Raw genomic sequence first — 10,406 nt, 5'->3', positions numbered from 1 at the left:
GATTGTGAATCTCCTCCCCTCCTTTTTTTTTTCCTTCTTCTTTTTGAACATCTCTAGAGCATGGCCAACATTGTCTGGACTTTCAAAACTTCTGGGCAAATTTTAGAATTTTGAAATTTTGAAAACTGGACCTGACATTTTTTTTTTAATTTTTTTGCTTCCTCTCCCCTTCCACCCTGTTTTTCAACTGCCTCTAGTGAGGATCATCAGTGAAAAGCTAGGTAACAGTTATCACTCAAACTAATTTCATTTGGCTCGTCCCATATTTCTGCTTCCATCTTGGATCAATTACTATCTCTGACTGCTCTTGCAACTCTGTTTTCCAAGTCTGTTTCGATTTTTCTTTTTTAAAAATTTTGTAACCTTGTAAATACACCGGTGATAGTTTTAGACTCTGTAAATATTTTTTAAAAATCTATTTTCCTGTTATTCGTAGAGGAGAATGCTGTGTTTTAAACACCTGCTGTACTGTAATGAAGAAGGAGGGAGTCTGGGAGGACAGATCCAGACTTAGCCACCCTCCCAGCACACTACTTGATACCCAAAGAGAGATTCCCCTTCAGCCCCAGACCATTTAAGAAATGGAAGAGTCAGTGTGGTAGCAAGTAGCTGCAAATACTTGAGGCTACTTAAATCCATATTTAGGCTGATGTATCCAAATACCAAGTGTCCAGCATATCCCAAATCACCCTTGCATTTTGCAACTGCTGTCACTTATTCCCACATCCCAGCTGGAATTTCGTGCACCACCCGCCCAAGTGTTTGCCTTCAGGTCCCTCTTTCTGCTACACGTGAGCAGGCAAAGTGCCTCCCTGACTTGCCTTTTGCTGCCCACTGGCACTGGATCCCATCAGGGAAGGAACACATGGGAAAAGCAGAAGGCAGCAGCAGTGGGCCCAGCTGGCAGGGATGGAATATGAGGAGATCAGTACAAGCCACATGATCTCCTGGCTGCTTCCCAGACAGCAGCCCTGATATTTCAGCATCCATCCTCCCCAGCATTTTCAGCACCCTTCAGACAGCACCGAGATGCTCTCTCCACACTCAACAACCCACCCATCTCCCTGCAGCTTTCCAAGGTTTGTGTAACCCCATGTCCTGCCCCATCATTGCTGGGGGCACAGCAGAGTCAGAAGATAAGAACATAAGAATGGCCGTACTGGGTCAGACCAATGGTCCATTTAGCCCAGTATTCGGTCTTCCAACAGTGGCCAATGCCAGGTTCCCCAGAGGGAATGAACAGAACAGGTAATCATCAAATGATCCATCCTCTGTTTGCCCATTCCCAGCTTCCAGCAAACAGAGGCTAGGAACACCATCCCTGTCCATCCTGGCCAATAGCTATTGATGGACCTATCCTCCATGAATTTATTTAGTTCTTTTTTGAACCCTGTTATAGTCTTGGCCTTCACAACATCCTCTGGCAAAAAGTTCCACTGGTTGACTGTGCGTTGTGTGACAAAATAATTCCTTTTGTTGTGTTAAACCTGCTGCCTATTTATTTCATTTGGTGACCCCTAGTTCTCGTGTTATGAGGAGTAAATAACACTTCCTTATTTACTTTCTCCACACCAGTCATGATTTTATAGACCTCTATCATATTCCCCCTTAGTCATCTCTTTTCCAAGCTGAAAAGTCCCAGTTTTATTAATCTCTCCTTGTATGGCAACCATTCCATACCCCTAATCATTTTTATTGCTCTTTTCTGAATCTTTTCCATTTCCAATATATTTTTTTGAGATGAGGCCACCACATCTGCACGCAGTATTCAAGATGTGGGCATATCATGTATTTATATAGTGGCAATATGATATTTTCTCTCTTATTATCTACCCCTTTTTTATTGATTCCCAAGATTCTGTTTGCCAGAAGCTGCAGTTTATGATGACATGCAAAGTGGTTGCAAGCATGCAGATTAACTTATTAAATCATTAGAGAGCCAAGGTGGGGGAGGTAATATCTTTTATTGGACCAACTTCTATTGGTGAGAGAGACATGCTTATAAACTACATAGAGCTCTTCTTCAGATCTGGGAAACTTAGACCAGGTCTACACTGCAGAATTACTTGATATCAGCTACATCACTTGGGTGTGAATGATCCACACCCCTAAGCGACATAGTTGTAGTGGCCAGGCAATCACTTCGTTCTCAAATGAACTCACACATAAAAATGATATAAGACAACTTTATCACCAGTGTGTGAAGACTTGTCACAAAGTAATCCCCCCATATCTGACCTGCTGCACACCTTCAAAACATGAGCCTGGGAGTTTAAATTCGTAACTTTGCTAGACACTTAAAATCATGGTCTTAATAAAGACACTGGATTTATGACTTATATTTATGTAACCCACTAACCCCCTTTTTGTTCTGTGACTACAAGGGCATTAGTCACACTCTGCCTTGAATGGTCCCTTAGAATAAGGGCTTATTACTTATGCTGAACTATCTGTTTGATCTTGAATTTAGCTGTGACACTCTGAGCCCTGGTCTGCACCACAGAATTACTGTGGTATAACTACATTGCTTACACCCCAAGTGGTGTTACACTGACCTAAGTGTCAGTGTAGACAGTGCTATGTTGGCGTCGTGGATTAACTGTGCCACTGAGAGAGTTCTCTCTTGTCAGCGTAGAATGTCTTCATTGAAGCACTGCAGCTGTGCCGATGCAGAATTTTCAGTGTAGACTTCCCCAGAGTACCTTTCACACATCTGAAGGAGAGCTGCATGTGACTCAAAAGCTTGTCTCTCTCTCCAGCAGAAGTTTGTCCAATAAACGATATTACCTCACCCACCTTGTCTTTCTAACATCCTGGGACCGACATGGCTACAACAACACTGCATACATCATTACATCTTTGGAAAACTCCAGCCTAAATGAGTGGCCTAATTTTTCAGAGCTGCTGTGCTCCTGGCCCATGACTGGGGCCCCAAGTATTACACCCTTGATAGTAATAAATGAAATACTGCTGCTTCTCCTTGACACTGATAGTCTTTATGGATGCCCAGTGCCCCTGAGAACAAGGCAGATTTCATTTAGATGCGTCAATGTGAAAAACTCCAACTGAGAATTCTATTCTAGTAAAGTGGGTTTTTTACCCACAAAATTTTATGCCCAAATAAATCTGGTAGTCTTTAAGGTGCCACCGGACTCCTCGTTGTTTTTGTGGATGCAGACTAACATGGCTACCCTTCTGATACTATTCTATCCGAGTGTTTTTTATACCACTTTCATCACCATAGCATCTGAGTGCCTTCCAGTAGTCCATTAAACGTCTGTCTAATATCTAACAGTTTAGGCACTGAGGTCTAACAATTTGGACTTAAATATATGTTTTTAACCCTCCCATAAAAAGACCCAGAAAACTGTACTGTACAGCTGACTAAAGAACCAGGCTTCTTTTGAACTCTTGTGTTTTGGGATGATCCTAGCTTTTTCTTGGGTCATGAAAGAAAAGGAAAATGAGATTTGAAATCCCCAAGCATTTTCAAATTTGGGTTTTGGCTTGGAGCGTCTCTTTCTGACAGAGTGGGGTTTGACGCTTCAGAGTATAAACACCCCCAGCCCAGTGAAAAAAACAGTCTTCCCACAAAGTCTATGAATGGGTTTTGCATCATCAGGATGGGAAACTTGGAACCGGAATGCAAGTGCCAGCTGATCCAGAGTTCTGTTTGAATATTCAGAGTTACTTGGTCCAGGAGGTTCCTTGTTTTAAAGAAAAAGACACTTGAAATGACAGAAGAAAACCTTTGTTGGTTTTGGTTTGAAGTTTGATTTCATGCATACGGTGAGGAACCATAAAATCAATTAATCTGATTAAGTGACAAACTTAGATGTTAAATTATTTGCAGCCTTTAATTTTGTGCTAGTACCTTAGGTTCCGCGATGACAGGATGCTTTGAAGACAGACACTTAGACCTGTTAAATAGAAAAACAGGTAGAAAGACATGGGATATCAAGAAGGAACTGCATCAGGAGAGGTATAGCCTACATAACAGAGGCCTTTGTGCAACCTGAGACTCAATCTCGTGTGTGAACTAGAAGACCAAAAGATTCAGACTCATGATCTTGTTCAGCAATAAGGATGGGGTACTTTTTGGTGGGATACGAGTGTGCAGTATTGCAGCTGGAACTGGAAATGTTACACATAGAGTGAACCCGCAAGAGCCAGAGAAGTATCAATGCCAGAAGGAATGTTACATTGACAAGGAGCAAGATCTCAAGGGATGGCATTGTCAGGAGAAGCCACAAGGCTGTCGCAGTCATGAGCATAGAGACTGTTACAGCAGCTGTTGGTCTTTCACTTGAGGGTGATGGTGAAAGATGAAGAATAACCTCCACAGCTTTAAACAATTATTCTGTAAACACACTGCTGAAGGATGCCTGATCTGAGGGGGGTTTATTATGTACCTTCGAGGAAATTTGTGAATGGTGCAAATTGAAAGAAGAAACAGGTGTTTTTCACCTGTCACCACTGTTTCTGGGGAAGCACATAAGGCTGATGCTAGAACAAGCTCTTGTGCTACAATGAGAGCTGTTCTGCTGGTGATGGAAGCATAGTGCAGATGCTTCTGCCTGCTCATTAAAGGGGCTGGTACAAATTGTATGCAGGGTTTCCATGCCAGTGACTCTGAGAAGCCGTCAGAGGCATCTCCCTAGAAAAACTGTGAGATGTATCTCTTCGTGGACAGTTTGAGGGCATGTCACAGGGATCTGAGAGTCTGAAAGCTGAACCAATCGGAAAGGCTGATGGGATGATAGATTGGTACCATATCTGCTAAGGGCTCCATGGCACAGTCAGCCCTTGGAAACGCTGGCCAGTTTGCCTGCTGGTGCTTCCCTTTGGAATGATAAATGCTCCAGTGACATTTCAAGGCATGGGCAACAAAGAGGCACTAGGTCTGAATGGGAATACATTTGTCTGCAGCTAGAGGTGTGAGGTATGCCCAAACCATGAACCAACTCTGTCTACGAGGCTGCTACCTAGAGCAGCAGACCTGTTGCTGGGGTGCTAAAGTGGGCAGGGTGGGGGTGCTTAAGTGGTGAGCCTGTTAGGGTGGAGTGTACCAGAGACTGGTACACTATGAAGAAGGCTTTTTGGGACCAGGGAGGTTACTGCTGCAGTAGCATTGGGAGCACCTGACACAGAACAGCATGCGTTGAACCGCATCCAGCCAAAGGAGACAGAAGGCTGTACTGAGAGTATCACTGGAAACGTAGTGGGGGTGGTTTCTGAAATGATTCCCTGAGTCTGCTCTTGCTGAAATTAATGGGAAGACTAGGCAGCTCGGTCAACGCCACTTGCATTTGAAAATGCCCACCTCTAAGGCCACGCCCTAAAGGATCAACCCACTCGTCATCTTGGGTACTGCAGCCAACTGTCTTCTACCCACAGTTGAAAGGATATGGCACAAACAGAGATGTGATGCAGAAGGTCAAAGAAGACTATCAGGGTCTTTGATAGATTTATAAAGGTCAGGACTTAGTGTAGAGGGGAGGTGGCATGATGGAGAGAATGAATAGTACAGTGGGTGCTCTCCTTCATGCCATTCCCATAACAACCACTATAGGGAGCACATGGTGGAATTTAAAAGTCACCTATTAAAAGATGATAGAAGAGAAAAAGTAGTTGCACCCACTGTGTAATTAACCTGTGGAACTCATTCCCACTGGTATTACTGTGGCAATGGGCTGAGTAGTAAGTGTTTCATAAAAACTTTAGTTGTGAATGGGCTACATTTTCCAAAGTGGCTTAAGATGCCTTTGAAAGTGGCCTGGTTTCAGAAAGGTGCTGAGCCCCACTCTCTGAAAAGCAGTCCCCGGAAAGGGTCTCAAGTCATGCTTCCAAAAATGGAGGCAACCAAAATCAATAGTCTCTTTAGAAAAGTCAGGCCTGCTGCAGGTAACAAGCTCTGCCATTCCACGACCAAGGCGAAAAACGCGGGCATGTTATAACGCTCCTGCCACTGAGCACGAACCATTCACTGGCTGATGGAGGTAAGGAACAAAATTCCCCCTGGGGAAGGGAATTGTATAAATGCACCTTCATCTAAAGCTGCTGACACTGGCCACTGTGAGAGACTGGGTACGGGACTATGTGGACCTAATCCAGTGTGGCAGTTCCTCCATTTCTAGGGCATGAGCAAGTTTTAACTCACTAAAGTGAATGGCAGAGATTGTGACACCTCTGTAGGCAGCATTACTGAAATACCGTGTCAAGACCAAAAAACCCTATTCTCTAGTTAAACCTTTTCAGCAGAGCTAGTGTCAGGGTCCTTGTAGCATTGCTATTCCAATACAATGATAATACAACGACTTGGCACACCAATGAGTTGCTGTGAAAAGGGGGCTGAATGATACTAAACATAGGGTTGCCAACTCTCACAAGTTTAGTATGAGTCTTGTGACATTTGATGTTTTCCTTTAAGCCCCAGCTTCTGGAGGCATGTGATTAGGGGTGAATCTGAGCTTTCATTTAAAACAGTTTCTAGCCTTTGTGGTTGAAGAGAAAAACTTGAAAATTGGACCTGAATGTGAACCGAAAGCAAAATGAAAATCCCTAAATTGATTATTTTTTTAAACAGAACATCTTGATTTTTTAAATCAATCTGATGATTTTTGGAGCTTGGCTCTTGATTTTTTAACATCTTGGAATTGGCAGTGCTATAAATGTGTCCTGGGCCATAGGAAAACTAGGCCAGTGGGGCCATGGAAATGAAAACGGAGGGATGAAAATGGATAGGCAGGTGACAAAGATTTCTGGCCACGTGCACTGCCAAAGAAATGCACTATGCCTGTTCTCTTGAGGGGAACAAAGAGGCAGCTGAAGTGCGGTTCTAACTTGAGGAAGTGACTGCAAAATTGTATTGGGTTTGTTGTCTCTCAGTGACTCCTCAATAGAGAAGTCGAAAAGATCCTGCTTTTAAATGCCAGTCCCACAAACTCAGCTTGGGAACTGAGTTTGGAGCTGGGCTCTTTTTGTATCGTCAGCACCGACAGTGAGTCTGCAACTGGACTCAGCTCTGGAGATGACGCATGAGCCAGATGAAAAGCATGGGAGAGGGGTGGGCTGGTCTGGTCTGGAGGGGACTGCGCACAGGGCTGGGCCTGGGGAAGCCCTGGTTTCCAATCCTCGCTCTGCTGGAAATCTCTGTCTCGGGTGGAGTTAGTCATTGTTGCCTTCTTGTGCCTCAGTTTCCCTGTCTGTAACACGGGAGGGATAACAGTGCTACCCACTCACCTTGCATTGGGTCTGTGAGGGTGAATTGCATAACATCTGCTCTGCACTTTGAGCCTGTAAATGCTATATCCCTTCGTCGTGTTATCAGGAGTATAAAGTGGGGAAAAAGTAAAGACATACATGGGGAATAGGATGACGCAGTAAGAAGAGGCCTGTTTAAACTCTGTCTATCCCTTTTGTCATTGTAGCATCTCACATGCCCCTGTGAGGTAGGTAAATGCTAACATGACCATGTTACAGATGGGGAACAGAGGCACAGAGACTCTAGGGCACAGACCACACTACATACATCACTCTAGTATCCCGGCTGAGTCCCCACCACCCCGTGGAGACGCAGCTGTTTTCCTGGTATAGTTAAACCACTTCCCTGAATGACATAAGCTATGCCAACAAAAGGGCTCATTGGCCAGGGTAAGCTGTGGCTACATGGGGGTTTTGCCAGCACAGCTCTGGGGACATGATTTTGTTTCTCTCCTGACTGACAAAGCTTTGCTGGAAAAATTGGTAGCATAGCCCAGGCCTTAGTGATTTTCCCAAGGTCATGCAGAAAGGCGGTGGTAGAGAAGGGACCTGAACCAAGAGCTGGGGAGTCCCAAGTCAGTGATCTAACCACTGGGCCATCCTTGCTCTCTGAAAAGCTGCTCTTGAGAGCAATACTGCACTTAGTGGTTCGTCTGGGCAGCATCTTTGCTGAAGGCTGAAGGACAGCAGAGGGTTTGTCTATGGGGGAGGGGAAATGACCAGCATAGCTGTAGTGCAATAACTATTGTACAATAGCTTTTCTAGAATAACTCTCCAGTGTGGATGCACTATTGGGAAATAAAAAGTGACTTTACTCTGGAGTACTCCATGTAATTATTCTGAAATTATTCCACCTGGGGGAGTTAGGATGGAATAGTTAAACTAGACCAGAATGGAATAGCCATGCCAGGAAATCTCTCCCATGTCGACATGGTCTCAGTATTCGCCCTAAATGCTCTCTTGTGTCCCTCTGGGACAGCAGATGCAGCCAAGTTGTGGATTTGCCTGGGTGAGGGATGATGGGAACAACCTGTCTCTAGGGCTAGGATCCTAGATACGGAGCTGGTTGATGGTTATAGAAGCAAACGAGTTTCATTTTGATAGTCCTGTATTTTACTTAAGTGTCGGCCCTTTGGAGTGTTTTTATGAGAGTTGCTGTTAGTTTTCTGAGCCTGTTTCCATTTTGCTCTGCTTTTGTATCCTCTGTAAATAGCCCAAGCGGTAGCGTTAGAGCCTGTAAATAAATAAACTTGACCTTTTTATCTGTTTGTCCCCAACCTTGTGGAGGCAGCTTTATTGGAGCCCCTTGTTGCCACGTGCCAAAGAAGAGAGCAGAGCTAAAGGAGACGTCCTTGGACCCTGGAGAAGCTAAGTCAGTACCAGCTCTATTCGGACTTGGCTGCCCTAGGGGAATTTGCACTGGTGTGACTATAGCAATGTACTGGGGAGCTCGCTGGTGCAATGAGAGCAGCTCTCTGTCTATTGAAAATAAGGGCCTAGGTGATAATCAGTGATAGAGAAACCCAGGCTTCTTCATCTCCTTCCCCCACCTTTATTAACTAGCTCACATTCCTCCCCCCTATCCCACTAATAGAACCCAGGAGTCCTGGCTCCCAGCCCCTCCTGCTCTAACCCACTAGATGCCATTCCCCTCCCCCAGAGCCAGGAACACAAGCCAGGAGTGTTCAGACATGCATCTGAAGAAGTGGGTATTCACCCACGAAAGCTCATGCTCCAAAACATCTGTTAGTCTCTAAGGTGCCACAGGATTCTTTGCTGCTTTTACTGATCCAGACTAACACGGCTAACCTCTGATACTTGAACCCAGGAGTCCTGATTCTCAGCCCCCCACCTCTATCCCACTAAACCCCACTCCTCTCTCCGAGCCAGGGATAGAATCCAGGAGTCCTAGCTCCCAGCCCCCCAGTTCCCGCCTCTAACCCACTAGATCCCGCTCCCCTCCCCGAGCCAGAGAAAGAACCCAGGAGGTATTCTGAGGGTACATCAACCCATCTAGATATTTGCCTAGTTTTACAGCAGGCTACATGAAAAGCACTAGCAAAGTGAGTACAAACTAAAATTTCATACAGACAATGATTTGTTTACACTGCTCTATGTACTAGATCAGCGGTTCTCAAACTGTTGGCGAGTTGAACAGGTTCACCCGGACCAGCGTTACACTCGCTGGGGCCCAGGGCAACAAGCCAAAGACAACCCTGCCACCCAGGGCTAAAGCTGAAGTTTTTAAGTGAGGTGAACCTTAGGGGAACACAAGACAAATCAGCCTCCTGAAAGGGGCCCAGTTGTCTGGAAAGATTGAGACCCACTGGCTTAGAGCATGTGCTGACTCCCATCCCCTCCCTCTCCCCCCTCCCCCCCGCCTCTGAGTAAGAAATTGAACTTCAACTGCTTGCTGCCCTTAGGAAAGGAGTGATGCTTCTGTCGGCCTGTCAAGTTGTCTCCAAAACGAGGCTACGTGCGCCGTCTATCTGGAGTATTTCCAAGATCCAGTTGTTTTAGACACTGTGTCCACATCTTCCACTGCTCCTGCATCAGTCAGTGCTGGAAGGAGTGAGAGACAAATGTCCCCAGTGTGGCGAAACTGCCCAGCATAGACACCTGAGGCCCGACAGGTAGCTGGTGAGCATGCGGGAGCTAGTGAGTAGTGAGCAGCAGAAAAGCCCAAGGGAAGAGTGTGGGAGATAGATACAGAGAGGGGTTGAAGCTATTCTCCAAGGAGGATCAAACCCCCATCAATGTCATCTGCTGGGATCACAGGGATCTCACCGCGGTCCCCAGCCAGGGGGCTGGAGTCGTAGGGAATGACCCTGCAATGTTGCACTTCCAATGGGTCATTTAACTAGCTCTCCAGCGGGCCCAACCCTACCTGGGTAACTTGGCCGCAGTTAAAGCACTGTCTTTCACAGAGTTGGGCAACTCAGCCTGGCAGATGCAGTATCTGTGTGCAGATGTAGGGACCGATTCCCCTCTAATTAACCCTGGTGTAAATCAGGAGTAACTGCCATTAGCGTCACCAGGGCCAATTCCCCCTCACTCATCTGGTATAAATCAGGAGTAATCCCATTGGAGTCACCAGGGCCAATTCCTCTCCTGCTCACCCTCATGTAAACCAGGAGTAACCC

This window comes from Gopherus evgoodei, unplaced genomic scaffold, assembly GCF_007399415.2.
Source record: "Gopherus evgoodei ecotype Sinaloan lineage unplaced genomic scaffold, rGopEvg1_v1.p scaffold_33_arrow_ctg1, whole genome shotgun sequence".
Taxonomy (NCBI): domain Eukaryota; kingdom Metazoa; phylum Chordata; order Testudines; family Testudinidae; genus Gopherus; species Gopherus evgoodei.
Note: the sequence above shows the minus strand (reverse complement) of the source record.